At 41.5% G+C, this 23918-nt stretch overlaps 1 long non-coding RNA gene across 3 annotated transcripts in view; it reads left to right on the forward strand.

Moving 5' to 3' along the window:
• Positions 1-22871, forward strand: part of LOC115898679 — a 43869-nt gene extending 20998 nt beyond the window's left edge. For 2 of the 3 annotated variants that reach the window (XR_004058361.1, XR_004058363.1), the window contains 3 exons: positions 15225-16736; positions 18185-18293; positions 22623-22871. This is a non-coding gene — a long non-coding RNA (uncharacterized LOC115898679). The remainder of the gene's footprint in view (positions 1-15224; positions 16737-18184; positions 18294-22622) is intronic. The other variant, XR_004058362.1, reaches the window with a different exon arrangement.
• The last annotated feature ends 1047 nt before the right edge of the window (positions 22872-23918 follow it).

A 23918-nucleotide genomic window follows, 5' to 3' on the forward strand; every position in this document is an offset into this window, starting at 1 on the left:
GGGACATAATCTCCTGGTGTGCTGTTTGCTAAGACCCTTGGTAAAGCGCAGTATTAGGGTGGGAGTTACCCGATTTTCCAGGTGTTGTGTTTCTCAATTTCCTTTGGCTAGGAAAAGGAATTCCCATGCCCCTTGTGCTTCCCAGCTGTAGCGATGCCTCGCCCTGCTGTAGCTCTTGCTGGTCGGGCTGCACCTGCGGACCAGTGCCAACTGTCCAACATGCCCCAGTGAGATGAACCCGGTACCTCAGTTGAAAATGCAGAAATCACCTCTCTTCTGTGTCGCTCACACTGGGAGCTGGAGGCTGGAGCTGTTCCTATTCAGCCATCTTGGGCGCCGAGCTTCTGTTCTTTTCATCACTGTCCTGACAGTTCTACATCTACCCACAAGTTGTAGAACTCTCTGGCTTTTTCTCCCCGTGCAAGATCAGCACCATCCTTGTAATACAAAGATGCATTTGTCCATCACTTGAGTGATCTTTTTGAGAGACCACTTTACCTCTTCCCTACTGAGTAGTGGATGATAAGACCTACTTCTAGTCCATTCCACCTGACATTTGAAATATCACCTTTTTACACCCATTATCATATCCACTATTTAAGGAATCTCAGCATCCTGATGTCTTTTTGTCTATAGGAAACCTAGTCTGACTCAAATCTGCCATTAAAGTCTGAAGATGCAGCCACTGATCAGGCCTCAAACAGGCTTGACTTGCACATCTTATCTCAGAGGATATCAATGTGATTCAGGGTTACCCACTAAAACCTGAGCTCCAACTAGCCTTTTGAATTGGCTAACAAGCTCCTTGTCTGCCCTGATGGAACAGAACATCAGACACTATGTGGGGGAAGTGACAGGGAAAGTTCTAGACTCTAAAGCCATGGTTTTCATTTGGGAGTTATGGGCAGTAGGGAAAACACTTCTAAAATGCAAATTCCAGACTACACCTTTGGCCTACTAAATCAGAACCCAGGGTGGAGGCAACCCTTCCCCTTCTTTCTCCTTTCCCTATCCAAAGAAAAGCCATGGTAGCAAGGCACAGAGGAGGTTGAGGTGCCTGTGTGCTAGGGTCAAGAGAGCACTGGCATCTAAGAGTGGTAGGTTTGCCACCATTTTGACTGTGCCAGGGCTCAATAGATAGTCAAGAATAAAATTATTGGACAGCAAAATTCCTAAGTACAGGAGATATAGTGCAGCTATACTATTTATTCACTCTGCATCTCGAAGTAATTGATTCAATCTCTTAAACAGCAATTTCTTAGATAGGAAGTGGGCTAACGAGATAGGTGTTTGGTAAAAGTTTAGTGCTTGACAAGTTGGTTTTTGTTGTTGATGCTATCAACAGCATTCTTCAAATGATGAAGAATTAGATGTTATCATCTTCAGTGCCTTTCAAGATTCCAAATGAAAATTGGCTGACTCAAGGTTGATTTATACTAAACACTTCCTCATTATGCTAAGCAGACATCTCACGGCCAAGTTGGTTTCCCCTTTCTTCATTATCATTATTTTAGGAATGCATGTTTACAATTTTTTAACTCTCTTGGAAAGAAGTTTGGTAACATGTATTAACAGGCTTCAAATGTCTCTTCCTCAGACCAAGTACATTTTTAGATAGCTATTTTATTTATTTATTTATTTTATTTTTTGGAGAGATTATCACTTTTACTGCTTTATCCATACCATCTTACGTATGACCAATAAGAGAATTTCTATTCCCTAGTAGTGAGAGCTGGTTTATCTCACATTCTAACAGCAGGAAACTATCTATGATATTTCCAAATTTGCCAGAGTCCATGTCCATAATGATAGCTTCATGGCTTAGAAAATTCTGATGTGCCTGATTCTGAACAGACTTTCCTACCTACAGTGTATCTTGTTGCAATCGTATTATTCTTTGTGAATTGGCTGTACATTTTGGTATAAAAAGAATGAGAACCCCATTCCCTGATCATTCAAGATAACTGAGTTCACCACCTTATGGAGCAAACACAATCCCAAATGGATTAAATTTTCAGCACTAGTTGATAACTATTTTAATATAAATTGGTTCTTCGTCAGCTCTCACTTCTTTCTGCTAAATGATTCTAAGGAAGATGGAAAGCCAAGCTTGGGTACACAGAATACAATACCTTTGTTTTACTTGAGGTGATTTTACTTGGGGTGTTTTACCTTTGTTGTTTCAGGTGGTACATTCCCAAAATATAACCATGAACCTCGGATTAGATGTTGATGACCACTCAGTCCTTCTTAATAGCAATGAATGGAAATGGGTTTTACCAAGAGATTTCAAACATTTTCTTGCTTCCACATAAACCTTTTGATGTATTTTCTAACATTTCACAACTAGATTAAAACATAACACGTAAGGGGTCTATTACCCCTCCCAAGCCCATCTCCATTAAGAAACAACACACACACACAAGAAACAGGCTGCACAATAAAGGGGTCACCTTACACGATGCACAAAGCTGTGCATGTTGCCTTCTCTCACATACTTATGGTAACTAATGCTCTGCACACAAGAGGGGCTCTATAAAAGTGGTCAAATGACAAAAATAGTAGGTTGTATAACAAAAGCAGCAGACACTAAAATGATAATTCTCATATTCACAAAAGCAGAGGCAGGCCTTTTCTTGTGACTGTTAGAAGTTCTGTATGGATGAATGCTAGGTCAATATCAGAATTGTTTTCCCATCTGTTTTGCCACCCACTCCCTGCTATTGGTTTAGCGTGTTTTCAATACCTCAGTAACTCAGAGGTCAAATGTTTCCTTCCCAGGTGTATTTCCAGCCTCTGTAGTAAAGAATTCAAGCTCTCATGTCTCATGAGGAGTCTAATAAATTCATTGTTTTGCTTAGTCTGATGATCTTAGCCAGAAGCAGCTAGAGAGCTACGTTAGTATTTGGTTTATTTCAAAATTGGTGAGCACGCTTTGCATTTTGAAAATCCCTAGTGATAACTCTTAGGAAGAGCCCTTCCGGCCACTCAGAGGCTTATCTGCAAATGGGTGGGTGTTTTCCTTAAATGTAAAACCCAAAACCATAAGAACCCTGGAAGAAACCTAGGCAATACCTTTCTGGACATAGGCATGGGCAAATACTTCATGACAAAAATGCCAAAAGCAATTGCAACAAAAGCCAAAATTGACAAATGGGGTCTAATTAAGCTAAAGAGCTTCTGCACAGCAAAAGAAACTATCATCAGAGGGAATAGGCAACCTAGAGAATGGAAGAAAGTTTTTTCAATCTACCCATCTGACAAAGGTCTAGTATCCAGAACTTACAAGTAACTTAAACAATTTACAAAAAAAAAAAAAAAAAAAAAAAAAAATCCCATTAAAAAGTGGGCAAAGGATATGAACAAACACTTCTCAAAAGAAGACATTTATGCGGCCAAGAAACATATAAAAAAAAAGCTCAACGTCACTAATCATCAGAGAAATGCAAATCAAAACCACAATGAGATACCATCTCACACCAGTCAGAATGGGGATTATTAAAAAGTCAGGTAACAATAGATGCTGGCAAGACTGTGGAGAAATAGGTACACTTTTACAATGTTAGTGGGAATGTAAATTAGTTCAACCACTGTGGAAGACAGCATGGAGATTCTTCAAGGATCCAGAACCAGAAATACCATTTGAGCAATCCCATTACTAGGTATATACCCAAAGGAATATAAATCATTCTACTATAAAGACACATGCACACGTATGTTTACTGCAGCACTGTTTACAATAGTAAAGAGTTGGAACCAACCCAAATACCCATCAATAATAGACTGGATTAAAAAAATGTGGTACATATATACCACGGAATACTATGCAGTCATAAAAAGGAATGAGATCATGTACTTTGCAGGGACATGGATGAAGCTGGAAGCCATCATCCTCAGCAAACTAACACAGGAACAGTAAACCAAATACCGCATGTTCTCACTCATAAGTGGGAGTTGAACAATGAGAACACATGGACACAAAGAGGGAAACAACACACACCAGGACTTGTTGTGGGGTGGGGAGTGAGGGGAGGCAACTTGGAGGATGGGTCAGTAGGTGCAGCAAACCACCATGGGACGTGTATTCCTATGTAACAAACCTGCACATTCTGCACATGTATCCCGTTTTTTTAGAAGAAATAAAAAAATAGATAGCTATTTTAAAGAAATAGACAAGCTCATAAAATTGCTTTCATTTCTTCAATAAAGTATTGCTTGTCAACACTAAAATATTATTTGGAAGAAGTCAGGAGTTCTTTTTTCTTCACTAGTGAATTCTTAGGACCCTGTCACCCAGAATGTGCTTAATAAATATTTGTTAGATAAATGGATGGATAATTACATTCTACCTACTTGTCTCTGCATAAGTCGTTAAATTGATTAACCTTCAATTTTCTTTCCTATAAAATGGGGTTAATAATATTTAACTCTGGAGTATTTAGAAGAAAATAGCTGTAGTGGATGCTGTGACTGGCCACCTGGATCCCCTTCAAAGAATGACACATTCATTCCTCCAGTTGTTGGGACTGCTGGCAGCTGAAAACACTCAGCTGAGTCCAACTTTGCAATTTGCTTCAGCTGCAGAGAGCTACCTTGCCCCAAATCATGCTCCATTTTCAGGGCATCCCACATCCAGTGACCGTCTGGCACAATATATAAAGGCTTAGCCTCCCTTGTCCCAGCTGAGGACAACTCTGATCAGCCACTTTTATCTCTTGAGCTCTCTGTAAGGTCAACTGAGGCATTCATTGCAGCCCATTTTTTCCATCTGTCCACTCCTGCTTTCTGTCCCTCCCTTCCACAGGTGTTGATACCAAGAGAACACTAATAATTCTCCTACCTACTAATCTGTCTATCAGAGTCAGCTTCCCAAAGAATCTAAATAGAGATAGCAGAGCATAGTATATGCTAAATAAAACGTTTATTGGGTCTGGCAGTCAGAGAGAAGCAAGAGTCCACAAGAACACATGACTGTTTTGTGAGCTCTAACAGTCCTAATAGAAGTGTTTTCTGTTAAACCTTTGTGGATAAAGGTCAGGGAAGGAGTTGCAGTCAGAGCCTACAGACCTAGATCTGTTCTAATCAATACTGTGTCATAGTTAAACAAGTGGACTTTGGAATCAGACAGCTCTGAGTACATACGCCAACTCTGCCATTCACCAGTTATATGACCTTTGACAGGTTATCTCTCTTGGCCTGTTTCCTCATCTACAAAATGAGGATTATAGGAAACCTACCTAGGCTGGGTGTGATGCCTCACACCTGTAATCACAGCATTTGGGGAGGCTGAGGAGGGTGGATCATCTGAGGTCAGGAGTTCGAGACCAGCCTGGCCAACATGGTGAAACCCTGTCTACTAAAAAACACAAACATTAGCCGGGTGTGATGGTGCATGCCTGTAATCCCAGCTACTTGGGAGGCAGAGGCAGGAGAATCGCTTAAACCCAGGAGGTGGACGTTGCAGTGAGCCAAGACCACGCCACTGCACTCCAGCCTGGGGAACAGAGAAAGACTGTCAAAAAAAAAAAAAAAAAAAAAAAAGAAAGAAAAGAAGAAAAAAGAAAAGAAACCTACCTCAAGGTTGTTATGAGAATTAAATGAGATAAAGTAGGTACAGCTCACAGCAGGGGTCTAAACAGTGCTTATAGGAGCTGTTGTTATGCTGTGGTCAAAAAAGACTTATAACTTAATCTGGGCTAGGAAATGACTAGAGATCTAGAGATGCAGAGAGTTGGGATGTGATCAGGTAGGCAATTGTGAGTATCTCTGCTGTAGACACAGAGATGCATGGCTCAGATATGCCTCCAAGGGAAAGATGTTGTACCCCAGCTGTCAGCTCTGTCAGGGTTTGCCTCAGCTGCAGGAAGTGAGCTCAGCCTTAGAGTATGCCCTTGTCTTTGCAATGATGAATGAAAGGGTGGGTAGGGGATAAAGGTCTAACCACTTTAGCCCAACACAGGACCATTCCAAAGCCCCTCAGGGAAGGGAGAGCTAGCTGAGAATTTGTCCAGCATGTGTCGCAGCTCAACTTCTTCCTGTACCCAATTCAGCTTTCCCCTCCTCCCTGCCATAGGTGTTGATCCCTCATAAACAGCCTTCACCTCAACTCCATTTCAGAGTCAGTTTCAAAGAATTTAGCCTGTGAGAAAGTCTGAAAGCACAGCTAAAGGGTAACTCCTCAGACCCTACCCCCATCCTCCCCCACTTCCTTTGTTCATCCTTTTATCTTTCAATCTTATCCCTTTGTCTGTGTTTTGTACTTTCAATATTCAGAGCATTGAGTTTTAATGGCCTGTTGTACACAGCTTGTCCACGAGCTGTCAGGTCGAGGCAAAAGCCTATTTAGACAAGTTGTCAGGTTGAACGGGAGAGGGAAAAAAAATCCTAAATCAATGTGTTTTCGCATGCAATCACACATGGGCTAATTTATCTGCAGCCACGTTCTACCCTGCCAGTTTGGCATAGGAGTCCTCAGTCAAGGGGGCTGCAAGTTGGCTGATTAACAGAGCGATTTTTACTGGGAGAAGGATAACACAATTGTTTTGTGGTAATCATCACCATTTGAACCTGTGCACATGCTCATAGGGAAGATGAAAGAAAAGGCTCTGTATGGATGATGAAGTAGCTAGAAACATGCACAGGCCAGAAGGCTAGAACTATTTAGAATATTAACATTCTATACCTTGTGAAAAACCCCTGGAAGGCGACAGATTGGCTACTTTTTTAAATAGCCCTTGTGCCTTATCTGTGGGACTGAACGCAAGTACGTTCTGTTTTTAGAGTTGGGAAAACAGGAGGGTAGATTACTAGGGTGACTTGCTTAAAGATAACAGCCAAGTCCATTTCAAGGCTGAGAACAGAGCCAACCATTCTGAAAGTGCTGAACTAGGCCATTAAACATTCTCCCTTACATTTCACAAAAACAACGAAACAGAAACAAAACACCAGAAATATAACCCTCAAAACAAATAACACACATACACACATGCTTGCATACACGCACAGGAGATAGATTTGAGAGCTTTGTTGCTGTGATAGTTTCAAATTTGAAATACACTGAAAACTACAAAATACGTCCCAGGTGAATTGAAGACTTCAGCTGGGAAAACACAGACTTCGGTACTTTCCCCTTTGATATTTGATAATTATCTTTGCATCTTTGTCCATTCCCGCTGTCATAGCTGAGTTTAGGACAAGGACAGAGTGAGATAAGTCTGTCACCGCAAGGTAAAAAAGACAAGTGGAGAGTGTAAAAATGGTTTGCAGACTGGAAATGTCTGTTTTAAAGGTTTGTGGTATATGATTAACTTTTAAAAATCTTGCTTAAATTGTTAAGAACAAACTCCTCCAGGTCTGCAGCTGTATCTGTGGCTAGAATTAGAAACACGTAGTAATGGGGGCTATGACTTTTGAAGATCTTCCCACTTCTATTACTTTCTCTGCTTTTTATTTTTATTCCCTTTACAAGTAAGGATCATTAAATGATACCTCTCTCCTCATGGCTGGAGCAGAAGAGGGGAAGGGCACAGAGCAAGAGCATTTCTGACAATCATTTTGTTAAGAAAACTCAGGCTTAGAAATCAAAACAGCTTTCTTTCCCCAAAACCAAGAAGACAGATAAAAGTCTGGGCATTCGGGAACTCCCACCCAATTGAGAAATGTGTGCCCCAGAATGGAACATTAGGAAGCTGAGCTGCTGAGAACGCTTAAAACAGATCCCACAGGCAAAGATTCTACTGTGCTTCCACTTGTAGAATGTCTTAGAAAGACAGATTTTATAATTGAAAATAAAAACATTTGATATGTGAATGTAAAAATTTACTTTCCCCTTTGTAAGGCCACCACAAAGTTTTGCTAAGGGAGGAAAGATCAATTCTCCATTAAAAAAAGATGTGCAAATTAAGCAAAGCATCATGATTTATTTCGTTGTGATGGACTTGGAAGGATGAAATTGGCAATGGAGTATGGAACCAGGTATCTCTCAGCCATAGCTTCACATATGAGCTCTTTTTTGGTTGTTTGTTTTTAAACCATCAGCTGGTTTCTCTCAATTTGCTAGAATTTTCTAGAAAACAAGTTTTAGTCTCCATTTGATGTTTCTCTCAAAATCACAAATGATTTTTTTTTTTTTTTTTTTTGAGACAGTGTCTTACTCTGTCATCCAGGCTGGAGTGCAGTTGCACGATCTTGGCTCACTGCAACCTCTGCCTCCTGGGCTCAAGCAATCCTCCCATCTCAGACTCCCAGGTAGCTGGGGCTGTAGGCATGCACTACCACCCCCAGCTAATTTTTGTATTTTCTGTAGAGACAGGGTTTCACCATGTTGGCCAGGCTGGTCTTGAATTCCTGAGCTCAACTGATCTGCCCGCCTCAGCCTCCTAAAGTGCTAAGATTACAGGCATGAGCCACTGTGCCCAGCCAGATTTTTTAATTCAATAACCTATATGGTGTAGCCAGCCTGTGTCAGGCCACTGTGCTAGGCATAGGAAACACAGGGCTAAAAGACACAACCTCTGCTCTCAAATTGCATGGAGTCTAACAAAGGAGTAGGATAAAATGATAATGACAGGACAGTGTGGGGGTAATGAGAGCAAACACTCAGAGATTACTTTCTTTCAGGCACTAGTCTAAGTGCTTACAGGTGTAACATCATTTAATCCTCACCACAACTCTATGAGGTAGGTGAGTACAGATACAGAAATGTTAACTTATTTGCCAAAGGTCACACCGCTAGTAATTGAGAGTCAGAATTCAAACGTAGGCAATCTGGTTTAAAGTGTGTGTTCTTCACCTCAACACTGGAGATGTGGCAGCCCCCTTGGGTTGGGTGGGATTCAGGTGGGCTTGGGGTGGGAAATCTCAAGGAAAGCTCTCTAGAAGAGATGACACAACAGCATTAAAAATACTTCCATTGGCCATGTTAAGATGAATGTGCATGATCACCCAACCAGTGTGCAGATTAGAAAGCTGAGAGTGAGCAGAGAAAGAGAAAGAGAGAGAGAGAGAGAGAGAGAGAATCTTTTAGGACTTTCAATACATGACTACGTGGAAAAAGGGTCCACACTGCTTGAGAATAGTGGTGCTGTAGGGCAGTATTTCCATAGCTGTTGTCTTGGAACCTTAATGCTCCCTGAGGCAATAATAGGCAGTCTACAAAATAGGCTTCCAGGATCAATGCTGGGGTTCAACAGAGGTGAATAGGTTTCTTTACCTCTGAACTTGCAAGAGTCTTTAACATACTAATGTACACCATGAAACTCCGAGAGGTGAAAAGAATTTGGCCACAAATCATCCATTAACAGAAAGCTCTATGAAGCTCTTATTCATAGAACAAGGGTCCCAGAAATAGTCTGGGAAATGCTGTCTTCCAGGAGGCACATAAGGGCTCAACCTGTCCTGAATTCTGAGGACTGCTCTGCTCCTTAGCTGTATGGTAACAGAAGCCCTGTGTCGGGTGGTGTGCAGTGGGTAGTGGGTGGAGGATTTGGTGTTTAGTGTCTTCTTTTCTGTCAGTGCCCCAACTCCTGCCCAATTACTTAGATACTTTTCCTGGTTCCCTGACCTTTTGATCCCCAGTTTTCTCCTAATGGCTGTAGACTCTTTCTTTGGTTCACCTGCCAGGACCTGTGAAGCCAACTAGGAGCCAATTTTTCTAGACTTGATCTTTGAACATGAGGAACCTGTTAGCATAAACCTTCAAATTGGCTTAGCTTCTCCTGACTGCACCTGCCCTGGCCCTTCCACTCCCTCCCTTCTACCTTTTTCTCCCTCCCTTCCTCCCTTCCTTCCTTCAACATTTATGATTTGCATTCTGTGGGAGCCACAGAGTTATAGGGTTTAGCATGGTCATTTGCAACTTACAGTTCATGTCAAAGTTCTGCAGTAGCTGGTCAAACTCAAGTCATGCGCCTGCTCCCTAGCTAGTAGCCTGAGGGGACATAATTATTGTAAGAAGTATGTGGGAGAGGCCTCATGAAAGGCTAGATTTGTAAAATATTCTTCAGATATGTTTTTCAAATACATGTAGATCCTATTGCAAGTAATGAAACACTGTGTGTAGATACTATTAGGATTCATACAATAGATGTTTATGTATACTGAATTAGCATTGCTTTTGTCATTATGTATTTAAAAATCAATACATACTTTAAATACTATTGTCTTGTTGCTATCTATGAGTTTTTTGATATTGAAAGGGGGTTCTTTACACCATCCAAACCTCAGGCTTTGGAGTCAGCCAAACTTGGGTTCAAATCCCACTTCTGTCATAGATTAGCTGAGTGACTTTGGGCAAGTTGCTTAATTTTTAAAGCCTTAATTTCTTTACCTGGAAATGGAAATTATCATACCTGCTTCATGAGTTTATGTGGCAATTAGAGAAAACAGTGAATGTAAATCATCTACCAAATTGCATGGTTGCTCAATGATTGATTATTAACATTGTGGAAAAATAGTGGAAACAGGAGGAGGGTTACAAAAGAGCATTAGCATGAGCTAGCTGAAAATCACAGGGGCTGGAGGTACCAAGGGAAACTAAAAACAGTCATATCTGTCATTACACATGTCCCACATCTTTGGTTCTTCTGGGGTTTTGCATAAACCCCTTAGCTGAATGAACAACCAATGTGAGGAGACACTTGTTATATTTTGCCTATCCCACGTCTGAGGCCCCTTCTTGTGTTCCTGAGTGCGGCTTGGTGAGAGACAAGGAGGTAGGCGGTATCTCTTGTTTAGCAGTGACCATCCCAGTGGCAGTGGTAGTGTTCAGAGGTTGCTGTGCCTGGCACCATAACCAAACTGGTCTTGCAGCATGACCTTATCTGTGCTCATGTTCTCCAGCTTCTTTTGTTTATCTCATTCTCTTGCTTTTTGTCAAGTCTGTGAGCTAACCAATAACCTACCAACAAATTCATCTTCAACTTTTAAATGACCTAGGAACAATCTCTGGTGTTTGCAACCAAGAGAACTACCTAGCACACCCAGGATGTCCACCAATCTCATCTGGCTTATCTTAGACATGTAGGCTCCAGATCTGATGGCCAATAGCAGACCCTTTCTGCACAGCCCTATTCACATTGCAGAGACTTTGTGGATGACATTCGCTCTTGGTTCCATAGTCTGTCTGCCAGGGTGGTTGGTGGCAGAAAACTCATCACTCCATATTTCTTCTCTGTCCCTCCATGTTTGACTGTTTCCAGTTGTCAGACCAGAAGTACAGTGGGGGAGCAACTGTGAAGGTTGCCGGGGGTAATGCACAGCCACCTGACTGCTAACCCTGACGCACTGCAGAATCATGTTTGCAGGGCCACTTCATCTCAGTGAAGGTGAGAGCAGCTAGACCCATGCATAGTGGAGGATAATGCTGACTTTTGGCTACACTGCCATCTTCTTCCTCCTCACCCATATAGTATTCCAGGGATCAGGCCTCTAGGGTTTACACTGGCTCTCTGTGACCTGTGAATGTCCTGGCCCCAGTTTACACTGTTGTTTGTTGTGAGAAAGGACAAGGTAAGGGTGAGTGCTGCTCTAAAATCCCAGGCTCCCTGAAAGTGCTCTACAGATCCTAAACGTGTACAAAGCACTCTCGTTTTCTTTTCAAATTTCAGATGTTAATTATAAGGAAGAGAATTAGGTATATAAAACAAATTACATTGGCAGCGTTTGCTTTACTCGTGCACCACGGGGCCCAGGCTCCCCTAATGAGATGTGACTACAGATCATCGTGCTTCCTGCAAACAGCCAATTGCTTCTAATGTGGCAGAGTCTTCCTTGTATTGCCTGAGAATTAGCCACAGGTGTAGCATTTGACTTTGGAGAGCATCACCCTCCCAAGGCATGCGGTTAAGTCAGAGAGAAGGAGAAAGGCAGAGACAGACACCCAAGGTTTTAGAGCTTCCTCATAATTCCCGTTAGCTGCCCTTCCTCCAACCACCACAGCCACTCAAAACAAATGCTTAATCCGAGAAAAAACAGTGTATTTATGTCCCTTTCTGTGGAAAGCAATTCTGTGGCTGCCACAGGATGCAGGCAACAAATGCTGTCTTTTATCAGTGTTTAATAATATTAATGTCCCCAGCAAAGAACAAACATCCACTCTACCATGGGTCGAAAGCTGTTTATGGGCTAATTGGAAAACATTACTTAATGTTTTTCTTAATTAGAATTAATTACCAGACCCTAGTGAAGAAATAAGTCCATATGTGAGATGCTAAGACCTCACACTGCGATGTTAAATTTCCCTAGGAGAGCTGGTCCCTATTCTATCACACCCTCTAAACTGAAAGAGCTTGCTCCATTAGAAGTACCTCTGGTAACCTATGCGTACCTAAATATCTCTGTGTTCTTTGTAAGCATGAATGCTCCAACAGTACTGAGATCAGCACAAGTAAAACTGGCTTATTGGTAAACAAAAAGGAGAAACATGATATTAGGTCTAAGGGGCATAGAGGAGGGGGTCTGATTTCTTGGGCTGACCAGTCACTAAATGATTATGGAATTTTGAGGCTCCTGTTCTCTTATCTGTAAATTAAAGGGGCGGGAATAGAGTTTTCTAAAGTTTTTTAAGCTCAAACAGTCCGGCGCTCTCATTTTCCCAAAAAGCTAGCTTTTTGAGATAAATAATGAACAGTCCAGAGAAATTATTTTGATTAAATTTTTAACTTTGTTTAGGGATAGTCAATGTATCTATCTACAGAAATGGATTTTTTTTTAAGAGGAGCAACAAAGGAACTATTGAGCTAAGTCAAATGTGCAATTGCTTTGAAAATAACAAGTTAACATCTCATGAGAAAATATTAGTTTGAATGTATCAAGCTATATTCTGTAAAAACAGATGTTTGTTTGCACGTAGACTCGACCATTGCTTGCTGTAAGAATTTCCCAAACCATGTTCTGAAGAATAGAAGTGTTTTCTAATCTGTAAGTATTGGTACAGTGGAAAAGAGAGGAAGTCTGTGGTTAAATAAGCTTTGGAAATGCTGAATCAAATGGTTATATAAGGTCTCTTCACAATGAGATCCTCAGGGCATTTATCATGCTGAGGGGCTTTGTGACTGTCCTGTGACGTACAGTTTGCAGTGTTCGATCTTATTTGACATTGGAAACCTTTTTATTGACATGTCAACAATTCGTGAAATACCAGTGAGCTACAAAATTAGTGTAAGAAATAATATGCTGCTAGGGTCTGAATGTTTGTGTCCCTTCAAAATTCATATGTTGAAACCTAATCCCCAAAGTGATGTTATTAGAGATGGAGCCTTTGGGAAGTCATTAGGCCATGAGGGCTCCACTCTCATGAATAGGATTAGTGCCCTTATTAAAGAGGTCCCAGAGAGCCCCTTTTGCCCATTCACCATATAAGGACACATAGAAGGTGCCATCTAGGAGGAACAGGCCTTCCCTAGACATTGAATCTTCTAGCACCTTGATCTTGGACTTCCCAGCCTCCATATTTGTGAGTAATAAACTTCTGTTGTTTATAAATTACCTGGTGTAACATTTTTTCTGTAGTAGCCCAAACAGACTAAAATAGAAATTGGTACTGAGAAGTGGGGTGTTGCTATAACTAATGCCTAAAAATGTGGAAGAAGCTTTCGAACTGGGTTATGGGTAGAGGCTAGAAGAGTTTTGAAGTGCATTGCTGTGAATGTAGCCTTAACAGTGATTTTGGTGGGGGCTCAGAAAAAGAAGAGAGCTGTAGAGAAAGCCTCATTCTTCTGAGAGATAATCCAAGTGGTTGTGATCAGACTGTTGGTGGAAGTATAGATGGCAAAAGCCATTCAGATGAGTTATCAAAAAAAATGAAGAACATGTAATTGGAAACTAGAAGACAGGCCATTGTTGTTATAAAGTGGCAAAGAACTTGGCAGAATTGCGTTTATATTCTAGTGTTTTATGGAAGGTAGAACTTATTAGTGATGAAATAGGAACTGCCACAGGGGCGAGACCACCGCAGAAAGCCCCCACTAGGGCAATGCCTAGTGGAGCTGTGAGGGCAGGGCCATCGCAGAGCAACCCCACGAGATAAATGCCTAGTGGAGACACAGAATGGGTCTGCCTCCAAGACTCCAGAACGTACCAGTGTGCAAAACCAGCCTTGGGAGAGCCACAGGCATGTGACACCAACCCACGAGAACAAAGAGCATGGGCTGTGCACAGCAAAGCCATGGGGGTGGGGCTGCCTGGAACCTTAGGGACCTAACTCCCACCCTAGTGTATCCGGAAGGTACAATAGGAAATCAAAGATTATTCTCCAGCCTTGAGTTTTTTTTTTTTTTTTTTGAGACAAGAGTCTTGCACTGTTGCCAGTAGTGTTATCTCAGCTCACTGCAACCTCTACCTCCCAGATTCAAGTGATTCTCATGACTCAGCTTCCTAAGTAGGTGGAACTACAGGTGCCTGCCATCACGCCCAGCTAATTTTTGTATTTATAGTAGAGACGAAATTTCACTATGTTGGCTAGGCTGGTCTCAACCTCCTGACTTCAAGTGATTCACCTGCTTGGCCTCCCAAAGTACTGGGATTACAGGGGTGAGCCACTGTGCCTGGCCAGCCTTTAGATTTAATATTGTTTGCCTTGTTGAATTTCGGATTTATTTGGGACCAGTTACCCTTTTCTTCCTTCCTGTTTGCCCTTTTCAAATGGGAACATCTACCTTGTAACTGTCTCAGTGTTGAATTTTGAAAGCACGTCATTTTTTTTTCTTTTCACAGGCTCACAGCTAGAGAGCAATTTGCTTCAGGATTAATCATACCTTGAGTCTCACCCATATCTGGAATAAGTTGATATTATGTTTAGATGAGTCTTTGACTTCGATTTTAAAGTTAATGCTGGTATGAGTTGAGGCTATTGTGATGGAATGAGTGAATTTTGCATGTAAGAAGGATACAAATTTGGGGTGGAGGGCAGGGGTAGAATACTATGATCTGAATATTTGTGTTCCCCACTTCCAAATTCATATGTTCAAATCTAATTCCCAAGGTGATGGCATTAGGAAGTGGGGCCTTTGGGAGGTGATTAGGTTATGAGGGCTCCACCCTTGTGAATGGGATTAGTGACCTTATGAAAGAGGCCCCAGATTGCCCCTTTTGCCCTTCAGTCATATGAGGTCACATAGAAGGTGCCATGCTGGTGCCTTGATCTTGGACTTTCTAGCCTCCAAAACAGTGAGTAATACATTTCTGTTGTTTATAAATTACCCAGTATGTACGGTGTTTTGTTACAGCAGCTCAAATGGACTAAGACATACACTCTACAATTAGAAGAGTTTCTTTCACTATGTCATCTGGAAGCCCAAGCAAAACAAGCTTAGAAGAAAGAACAAACTAGAAAAATCCTGCAAATGTGGACTTTGATCAATTTCCTTCCTGATAAGATTCAGATAAGTATATGAAAGAGTTTGCCATTAAGAATCAGAACAATTAAGTTTGATTAAGTACAATCAAATGATTTCTTATAAGTGGCAAGTGCAAGACACATTGATATGTAAAATAAATTTTATTTCTTGAAAAGAGTACAATTTTATTTGCTCTTAGAAGATTTTCATGTTGTATGATTTAGAAGACTATACAAAAGATAGAAGATGGTGGATAGCAATTTTATTTTTCTAATTTAATAGTTATTAAATCAAACTCTATTAATCTAAACAAGGAATCCTATTTTCTTTGTGCGAAGAAAAAACCAGCAGATAAATTTCTAAGTGTCACAAAGAGAATTGTGGGTGTAAAGTTCTTGTTATTATTAATATGAGTTAGGTGTAAAATAGCCAAAGAAAATCTGCTTAAAAATCACCATTATATAAAACTTACTCTAGAGAATAAAGATGACCCCTGGAATGTACTTAGCAAGACAATAAATAAAGGTGTAAGCATCAGGCGTTCTCTGAATAGGGATATTTCTTAATTGGGTGGTATATTATTTTCCTCCAGTCATGAGATATATATGTCTGTCCACAGAATAGATGCCTTAGGGATAAATCTTAAGGTGAGTAAATGATTTCATTCTGAGCATAAAGAGTTTTTGTACTTGTTTATTAGAAATACCATCTAAAACTCAGATTATTATTTTTGATTTAGGTTAACAATAATGTCTTGGTTCCTGTTTCTTTTTCTCTTTCCCATGTTGCTTAGCACCCATTATCAGTGATGTCAAAAGATGGCAGGAGGGAAAAAAAGGATTAAAAAATACCACAAAATAATTGATCAGAAAGAGTACTTCTTGAATGCACTGTAATTTTGCTCTCAAGTAGGAATTCTAAACCTCCGCGGAGTGAATCTTTGTCTCATGGGAAAAGGATATTTCCCTTTCTGGATCGGTCAGAGCTCCCATCTGCCTCCCACCATGACCATCCCTCATCATAACTGTGACTGTTATGCTTCTAGATGAAAAGACACTGGATTTATGCTGTACAGCATGCACAAATGGGACACTGGCCTGTAATGTTTGATGGATCGGATTCGCAGGAGGCCGTCTGAATACCATATGAGGCGTGAGGCTGGTGTTCCCCAGTCCCTACAGTGAGCTGTAGTGTTGGGGATAGGCTAAGCCACGTTGGGCGGGCTACACTTTTCAGACTCACTCGGTTCAGCTGTGGTGACACAGGCCGGGGGCATCTCAAGCTGTTTGGGGCTTGCACTAACCACGTGTGACAGACACCTTTGCTCCTGCTTCCCAGCAGTAGGATCTCAACTAGAAACAGTGGGAAAATCACTCTTCTACTTGAGAGCAGACTACAGAGGTGAGGACTGACTTGTATTTCGTATTACAATGAAAGGATGCTTACACGCCAGCAGGATATTAAAACCATAAATATTATAAAAGATGAGTTTGCAAACACTGTTTCCTCAGAGAAATTGTTTCTTATGCCCCAGACTAGGTGAGGGACCTCTGTTATATACTACCCTGAATTCCTTTTTTTGTGGCACTCACTGGCATTGTCGTGAATCAATCCATTATTTGAGGAATTATTTGTTTCTTATTGGTTCTCAAATATTTAATGTTAATTCCATAAGTGTAAAGAATTACATCTTTTTCTATCATTCTCCCCAGCACCCAGGGCAAAATGCGATTAAGCTCTTCCTTTCCCTTCTTTTCCCTTTTCTTCATGAATAATTTAATCCGAAAGACATTAGGTGGGACAGAACAAGATAGGTGTCTGTGGTGGAAAGGGGAGGGGGTGTGGAGGCCCTAGACTTGGATGTCAGAGCCCTAGCAGAGTAAGCAGGGTATCTGCATCCTCATACAACCAAGGGATGGGCTCATTTAACTCCTGTCCCATAGCAGACACTCTTGGTGTACTCAGCCACTTTGGAGAGGGGGGAGAGAGCCATCACATTATAAATGCAATTAGAAAAAACATCTGTTAGATTGATTTTTCATTGTTTCAACCAGTTCTTGTGGCATTGTAGAGACAGATCACTAGTTAATTTCATTTGATGGGCAGTAGTATCTGTGCTAATTGAATTTTTGACTGGATGGTTGGGAGTCATAAAAACATATTTGTATTTGTGTGTGTGTGTGTGTGTGTGTGTGAGAGAAGGAGACGAGAGAGAGAGAGAAAAAGAGAGAGAGAGGAAACCACAACCTTTGAAATCAGGCAGATTCTGATTCAAGCCTTGGTTGCCTCATTCGTAAAATGGGGTTGATAAATTTGCTTGTAGAATTGTGGTAATTATATTAAATGAGCTGTCCATATTTATTCATGATGAAATCTTGACACAGATGCTCAAAGACGGGGTGCTTCAAAAATTTTTTTGTGCTATGGACCCCCTTGGAAGTCTGGTGAAGGCAGTGAATTCCTTTTTGAAAGAGTGTTTTTCAAATACATAAAAAATAAATAGAGCTAAAAGGGAGCCAATTGTATTGAAATATAGTTATCAAAACATTAGTAAGCACATTTATGATACAGTAATTTATGTGTTTTATTGATATATTCAACAAGATCTAGTGACAGAGCTAATAACCGCCATAATTTTGAAGCAGAGATGAGCATAAATGATGTGTTAATACCAAGGTATTCTGAACAACTGTAATGTCATACAAATGAATCTGTGACATTTATTGGTGATGAAGACACAAGTCTTACTAGTAAAACTGTTGTCTGTTTGCTATATTCATAGACAAAGACAATGTTAAATGTTAGAAGTTGTAATAAAAATACCATTCTCTCCTCTTCTGAGTTCACAGACCTCTGAATTATAGTCTCGAATTCCTCAGTGCAGCCTAGGTTAAAACTCCTACTTTAAGATAACATTGACTTACACCAATTTTTCTACTCCCGTCACCTTCTCCAAAGGTAAGTAAATAGAGTCTGTGATGATAGCTGTGGAACTTTCTGCCCTCCAGCTGCCATTACGAGCTTGTCCTCAGTCTGGGATACTGGAAGCTGTGCCTACAGCGTTCCCCTCCACCTTTTTTTTTCCCCTTGAAATAGAGTCTCACTCTGTCACCCAGGCTGAAGTGCAGTGGTGTGATCTCGGCTCACTGCAACCTGCGCCTCCAGGGTTTAAGCAATTCTCCCGCCTCAGCCTCCTGAGTAGCTGGGATTACAGGGATTACAGGCACCCGTGATCATGCCTGGCTAATTTTGGGATTTTTTAGTAAAGACGGGGTTTCACCATGTTGGCCAGGCTAGTCTCGATCTCCTGACCTTAAGTGATCCACCCGCCTCAGCCTCCCACAGTGCTGGGATTACAGGCGTGAGCCACCGCACCCGGCCCCCTCCATCTTATATTTGATGTTTCAGGGCATGAACTAGAGGAGCCTGTGTGTGCTTAGACATGGAGAAATCCTTGCAATGTCCCAAATACATTTGCTCTGCTTGCCTATGGAGGATATGTGTGTGTCCAGCATCCTTTAGGCTTTCCAGTTTTCATCGCTGGCCATGCTGGGTGGGCTTGCTTCTGAGAAAACACTAATATAGCCATAGTCATTTGTGTTAAAAAATGATTTCCCTTGCCTCCAGCAAGCTATTTGTCCTCTGAACTTTATTTATAAACACCCCCACAGTTAAGGCATCTGTTTCTTCATGTTAATTTCGCCGGCACCAGTCTTCCTAGCCGGGAAGGAGAGTTTCAGCCTGTGGGTAGGCCAAGAGAGAGAAGCAGGTAGCATGAGTGTTAGGCTGGGAAAGAAAAGTTCACCACCGGCCCTGCGGAACAGGCAGATGGAAATGCAGAGGGAAGCACAATTTCATTCCTAACCTCCCCTGGAGGTTTAGGGAAAAGGAAAGCTGTGAAGCCCTGAAATGAGCTCAGGCTGTAGAAACAAATGAGGTGGAGAAATGAAGAATCCAGGAAGAAAATAAAAGCCCAGTTTTTAAGTGGGTAAAAATTAAGCTGAAAAAGTTGAAGTAAAATGTCTTCTTACTTTTCTAATTAAAAAAGATAAATGATATGTGTGACTTTCTCCTCTTGGAAGCTGGCCTCTTGTGTCAGTTCAGAAGAAATCATTAAGAAACAACACTGACCTTGGAACTCTGGGATTACTGTTGCTACTCTGGCTACTTCTGTATCCACTGGCTGGGCTCTTTACAAACTCCCTTATGCCTCTTTTGGGGGTGAGGTGTGGAGAAAACTAGGTCGCTTGGAGATGAAAACAAAGGAAGGAGCAAAGAGTAGATGTAGTTTCGTGCTGGCTTTTGAAGCAAGCTGAAAATCAGCCTCCCTGAGGTGGCTCCTTGATGTATCACGTTAACAGTTGAAACTGTCCACTAAGAGAGCAGAGAGGGCTGTTTGCGGGTAGAAGAGGCAGAGGATGGTGTGCTATACAGCTGCCGTATCTGTCTGAGGAAAGGATTTCCTCTCTAAGGCACCAAGAACTAGTAGCAGTGTGAGGTCCCTGGTTAGAAAAGTGTAGAAGGATGAGAGAATGATTAATTAAAAACCTAGGTTGGCCCTGAGCAGATCAAATGAGTAATAATGAAATCCATCAGCATCCTTGGCAGAAAAAGAATTTTCCTAAATGCTTAGAACCAGCATGAAGGCCCTATGGAGCTAGTTTCGTGTTTCTTTAAATCATGTCCTTTTCTGTGGATAAAAGTCCTACATCCTTAAGGCCGGGTGCGATGGCTCGTGCCTGTAATCCTAGCACTTTGGGAGGCTGAGGCCAGAGGATGGCTTGAGCTCAGGAGTTTGAGAGCAGCCTGGGCAACATACTAAGACCCTGTCTCTATTGTTTTTAAAAGTTCTACACTTTCACTGTAGGAACTTAACTACATAAAGAGAGAGATGAAAAGTAACCTATAACATTACCACCCAGAACAGCCTATGGTTAACAGTTTACCTTCTTTATTTCTTCTGTTTCCTTGGTTTCGATTTCCTCCATAAAATGATAGAATGGACTATATTTATTTAAGAGCTATTTGTTACAGGGGAGGGAAGCTGGCAGAGGCCAGGCCCTGGGCCTCATGTTGCTCACTGTCCCATGTAGCACACAGTTTTGTCAGCTGGTTGCTTGCCTGTCCTTCCTCTTTGGACGGTGAGTTACTCAATTGCCCCCAGCAGTTAGACCATCCTCCTCAGTGCCCCCTTGCCATCTTGTATGACCCTCTCTTGTCATAGTGTGAGTTCCTTAAGTTGAACCCTCAGTACTATTTTTTTTCAATGATTATTTTTTTTAACAAGCAATCTTGAATGCCTACTTTGGGTCAGGTCCAATGGCAGGTGCTTACACATACCTTTAATTCATTTAATTCTTCATTTAATTCTACCAGTTTTCCTATTCCTAGGGCCAGGCCAGTGTCTGGCATGCAGAAGGTTCAATAGGAAGGCATTTTGGAAAGAACGTGAGCACTGAAGTTAGACTGGGTTTGGATCCCAACTCTTCTGGTCAGCTGTGTGACCTTGGGACAGCAATTTAACCTCTCTAAACTTCAACATCCTCATTTGTAAAATGGATATAATAAGATCTTCAATAGGGGCTTCTGTTGAATGTTAAATGATGTGATATATGCAAAATTCTCATGCATACTATGTGTTCCATATATATAAAATGAATGAATGAATGAAGAAATGAAGAAAGAACAAGTGATCAATTAGAGTCCAAGGAAGCAATTCAAAGACTACTGTGGGTATCCAGGTAGAAAAGGAGAATGAACTCAACCTTCATGCCCCCAAGGCTTTCATTCTCTCCCTCCAAATGTGGTCTCAGAAGAAGCCTTAACATGAGGCATTGAACTTTAGGTGAACATGTAAGTTGACATGCTCCCTCTCTGAAAAACATTTGCATTTTAAGACAAATTTCCAATAACCTAGTTTAGGTAATATTTTGTAGAATTCCAGAGGGCTCACAGTTTCCTCTGAAGCCCATCTATGAACCCTGTGCCATCCATTAAGAACCTCTTATGTCTCCACAAGTATTAATTGGGAGGGTCACAGATAAATTGTTAAGAGACTTTTCTGGTAAGATGCATTTTAATTGGAAGCAAGTCAGGATACGATTTTAGTAATTGAGGCATGAAGGACTATACTCCAGTGGTGCCAGTATGATTGGACAAAAAAGTAGATTCCAGAGACTTTAAATGTTGAGAACTGAAAATCGTGAGGCCCAACTGGATGCTGTCTTTCAGAGAGAGAAATAAAGAACAATTCAGATAAGGCTCCATGTTTTGAACCTGAGTAGCCAAGGTAATGACACCATAAGGTAGTATAGAAGGGAGCTGGTTCTCTGGAGAACGGATGATAAATTTGATTTTAGCCATAGTGAATTTGGGGTGATTAGGAAGCAGCCAGCTGTTGGGGGCAGCAGTTGGGGAAGTAGGGTATTGACGACACAGTTGGAGGTGTAAAGTCCTGAAGGAAAACCATTTCTTCCAGCACCAACATCGTGATTCTGTGATGACTGGGAATAAAAATTGGGGCTAGAGCTTCAATTGGGGTATCTTCATCTTAGATGTAAAAGTGATGGTGTCAGGAAGGTGGATTAATGGCCTGAGAGAAACAATGTAGAGAAAAATAATAAAGGACCAAGTACTAGATCTTGAAATTAGCCCACATTTAGGGGTGAGGGAAAGAAGTGACCTGAACAAAGGAGTTAAAAGTGGCTGGAGAGAGAAAGAAAGAGAAAGAGAGAGAGAGAGAGAGAGAGAGAAAAGATACAGTGCCACATAGGAGGACCTCTCAGCAGACAATGGACAACCCAGCCAGGCAAAGAATGAGGACATAGGCACATCTCAAAAGACTTAGACAGATGGAGACCAAGAGGCAGGCACCTCTTCCTAGTGATACTGAGACAGCATTTGGGTAAGACACAAGCTGAGCTCCAGCCCAGGAGAGGGAGAGAGGGCAGCACAGGGAATTTTGAGTTTGTTTGAGCTTCAATCTGGATGACAGAGAAAATCACTGAAGTGTCTGACAGCCTATTAGTGATCAGACTATGTTTTCTGCATTAGACAGATGGAAGCTCCGGGTAGAATTTAAGTCCAGTTTAGAGGGAAATATTTAAAAGTTACAATTTTGTGTACTTGAATTTGTGACTATAATATTTATCCTGCCCAAACCATAAGAATTTGAACACACAAAGGCATTTATTGTCTTCTTTCTTGACAGGTGTATCAACAAGGCACTTTAAATTCTTCAAAGCTCTTCCCCCTCAACTATCTCATTTGATTCTTTTCATCTGGCAGGTAATGCTGGCATCGTAGTTCCCATTTTACAGAAAAAGAAACTGAAGCTTGAAGAGATATGAGAATATTCCCAAAGTCCCAGGGGCCAAGCAAGAACCTCAACCCAAGGACTTTGAATTCCTGATTCTGTATTTCTTCCATGCCAGAACTTCTGAGGATAGGTTCAGAAGTTCTTACCATGCCCTTGGAAGTCTGTTTGGGTTTATATCTTCCAAGTTATATAACACAAATTATAAAGTCTAATGGATCATTTGGGTAAATGTGTCACCAGTTCTGCTTATTGACTGTAGTGAAATAGGAATGTCCTCTGTGTGTGTGCGTGCGTGTGTGTATTGCATGTATGTGCACCTGTGTGCATACAATGGAGGAGGGACAATTCAAACATCATTTTGAAGAATGGGCCTTTTAGCATCCCTCAAAATGCAGGATAACATAATGGCCAAAAGCATTTGCTCATTGTAAGATTTTGGACAAGTTTCCTCCCTTCCCATTGCCTCAATTTCTTACCTATAAAATGAGGATGACAGTATCTATTTTGTATGGAGTCTGAGAGGATTAAATGGGGTCCCCTGTGTAAATTACCTGGCTCTCTGATTTTCTGTTGTAAGTACACAAAACATGGTGGCCATTGTCACCAACACAAACAGTACTCTGTGGAGGATGGCCCACGATGGCTGCTCTACTTCTAAGTTCCAAGTAGTGTCAGGGACACTTGAGCTGCTCATGTGCAATCAGCTGTGACCTGAGGTTTGGCTTGTAGTCCCTTCTGCAGCCTTGAGAAAAAGCTAGTCAGGGCAAAGTGGGGAGGGATGAGTACAAAGGCAGACTCTGGAAAGTTATCTGGGTATGATCTAGTGGTGGGACCTGCTTTACAAAAGAAGGACTGTTCTTGAAAAATCTGTTACTATCTCCTAAGAAAGAAAGTAAACAGTTAGGACTGCAAACTCCAGCCCATTAGACTGGCCCTTTCTAAATAGTGGCTACAATTTACTCACATAGTGAGTTTCCAAGGGCAGAGAGCACAGGCAGACCCACAAAGAGGTAAAGAAGGAACCTAGATTCTGACAGCCAGGCCAATGGGCAGGGAGCTGCTCCAGCCCTACAGAGATAGGCCAGGCTCTGGAGGGCCCTCTAGGAACTTTGGGGATTCAGAAAAGAAGCTGGAAGGGAGAGATGTGTGGGAGGAGGGATGAGCAGATGGAGGAGTATCAGAGGCAGAGAGAAGTGATAGTATTTTCAGCAGCTTCAGATAAAATACAACAGATTTTCCTACATGGCCCTAAATCTGGGTCTGGG

Source organism: Rhinopithecus roxellana, chromosome 7 (genome assembly GCF_007565055.1).
Source record: "Rhinopithecus roxellana isolate Shanxi Qingling chromosome 7, ASM756505v1, whole genome shotgun sequence".
NCBI classification, from domain to species: domain Eukaryota; kingdom Metazoa; phylum Chordata; class Mammalia; order Primates; family Cercopithecidae; genus Rhinopithecus; species Rhinopithecus roxellana.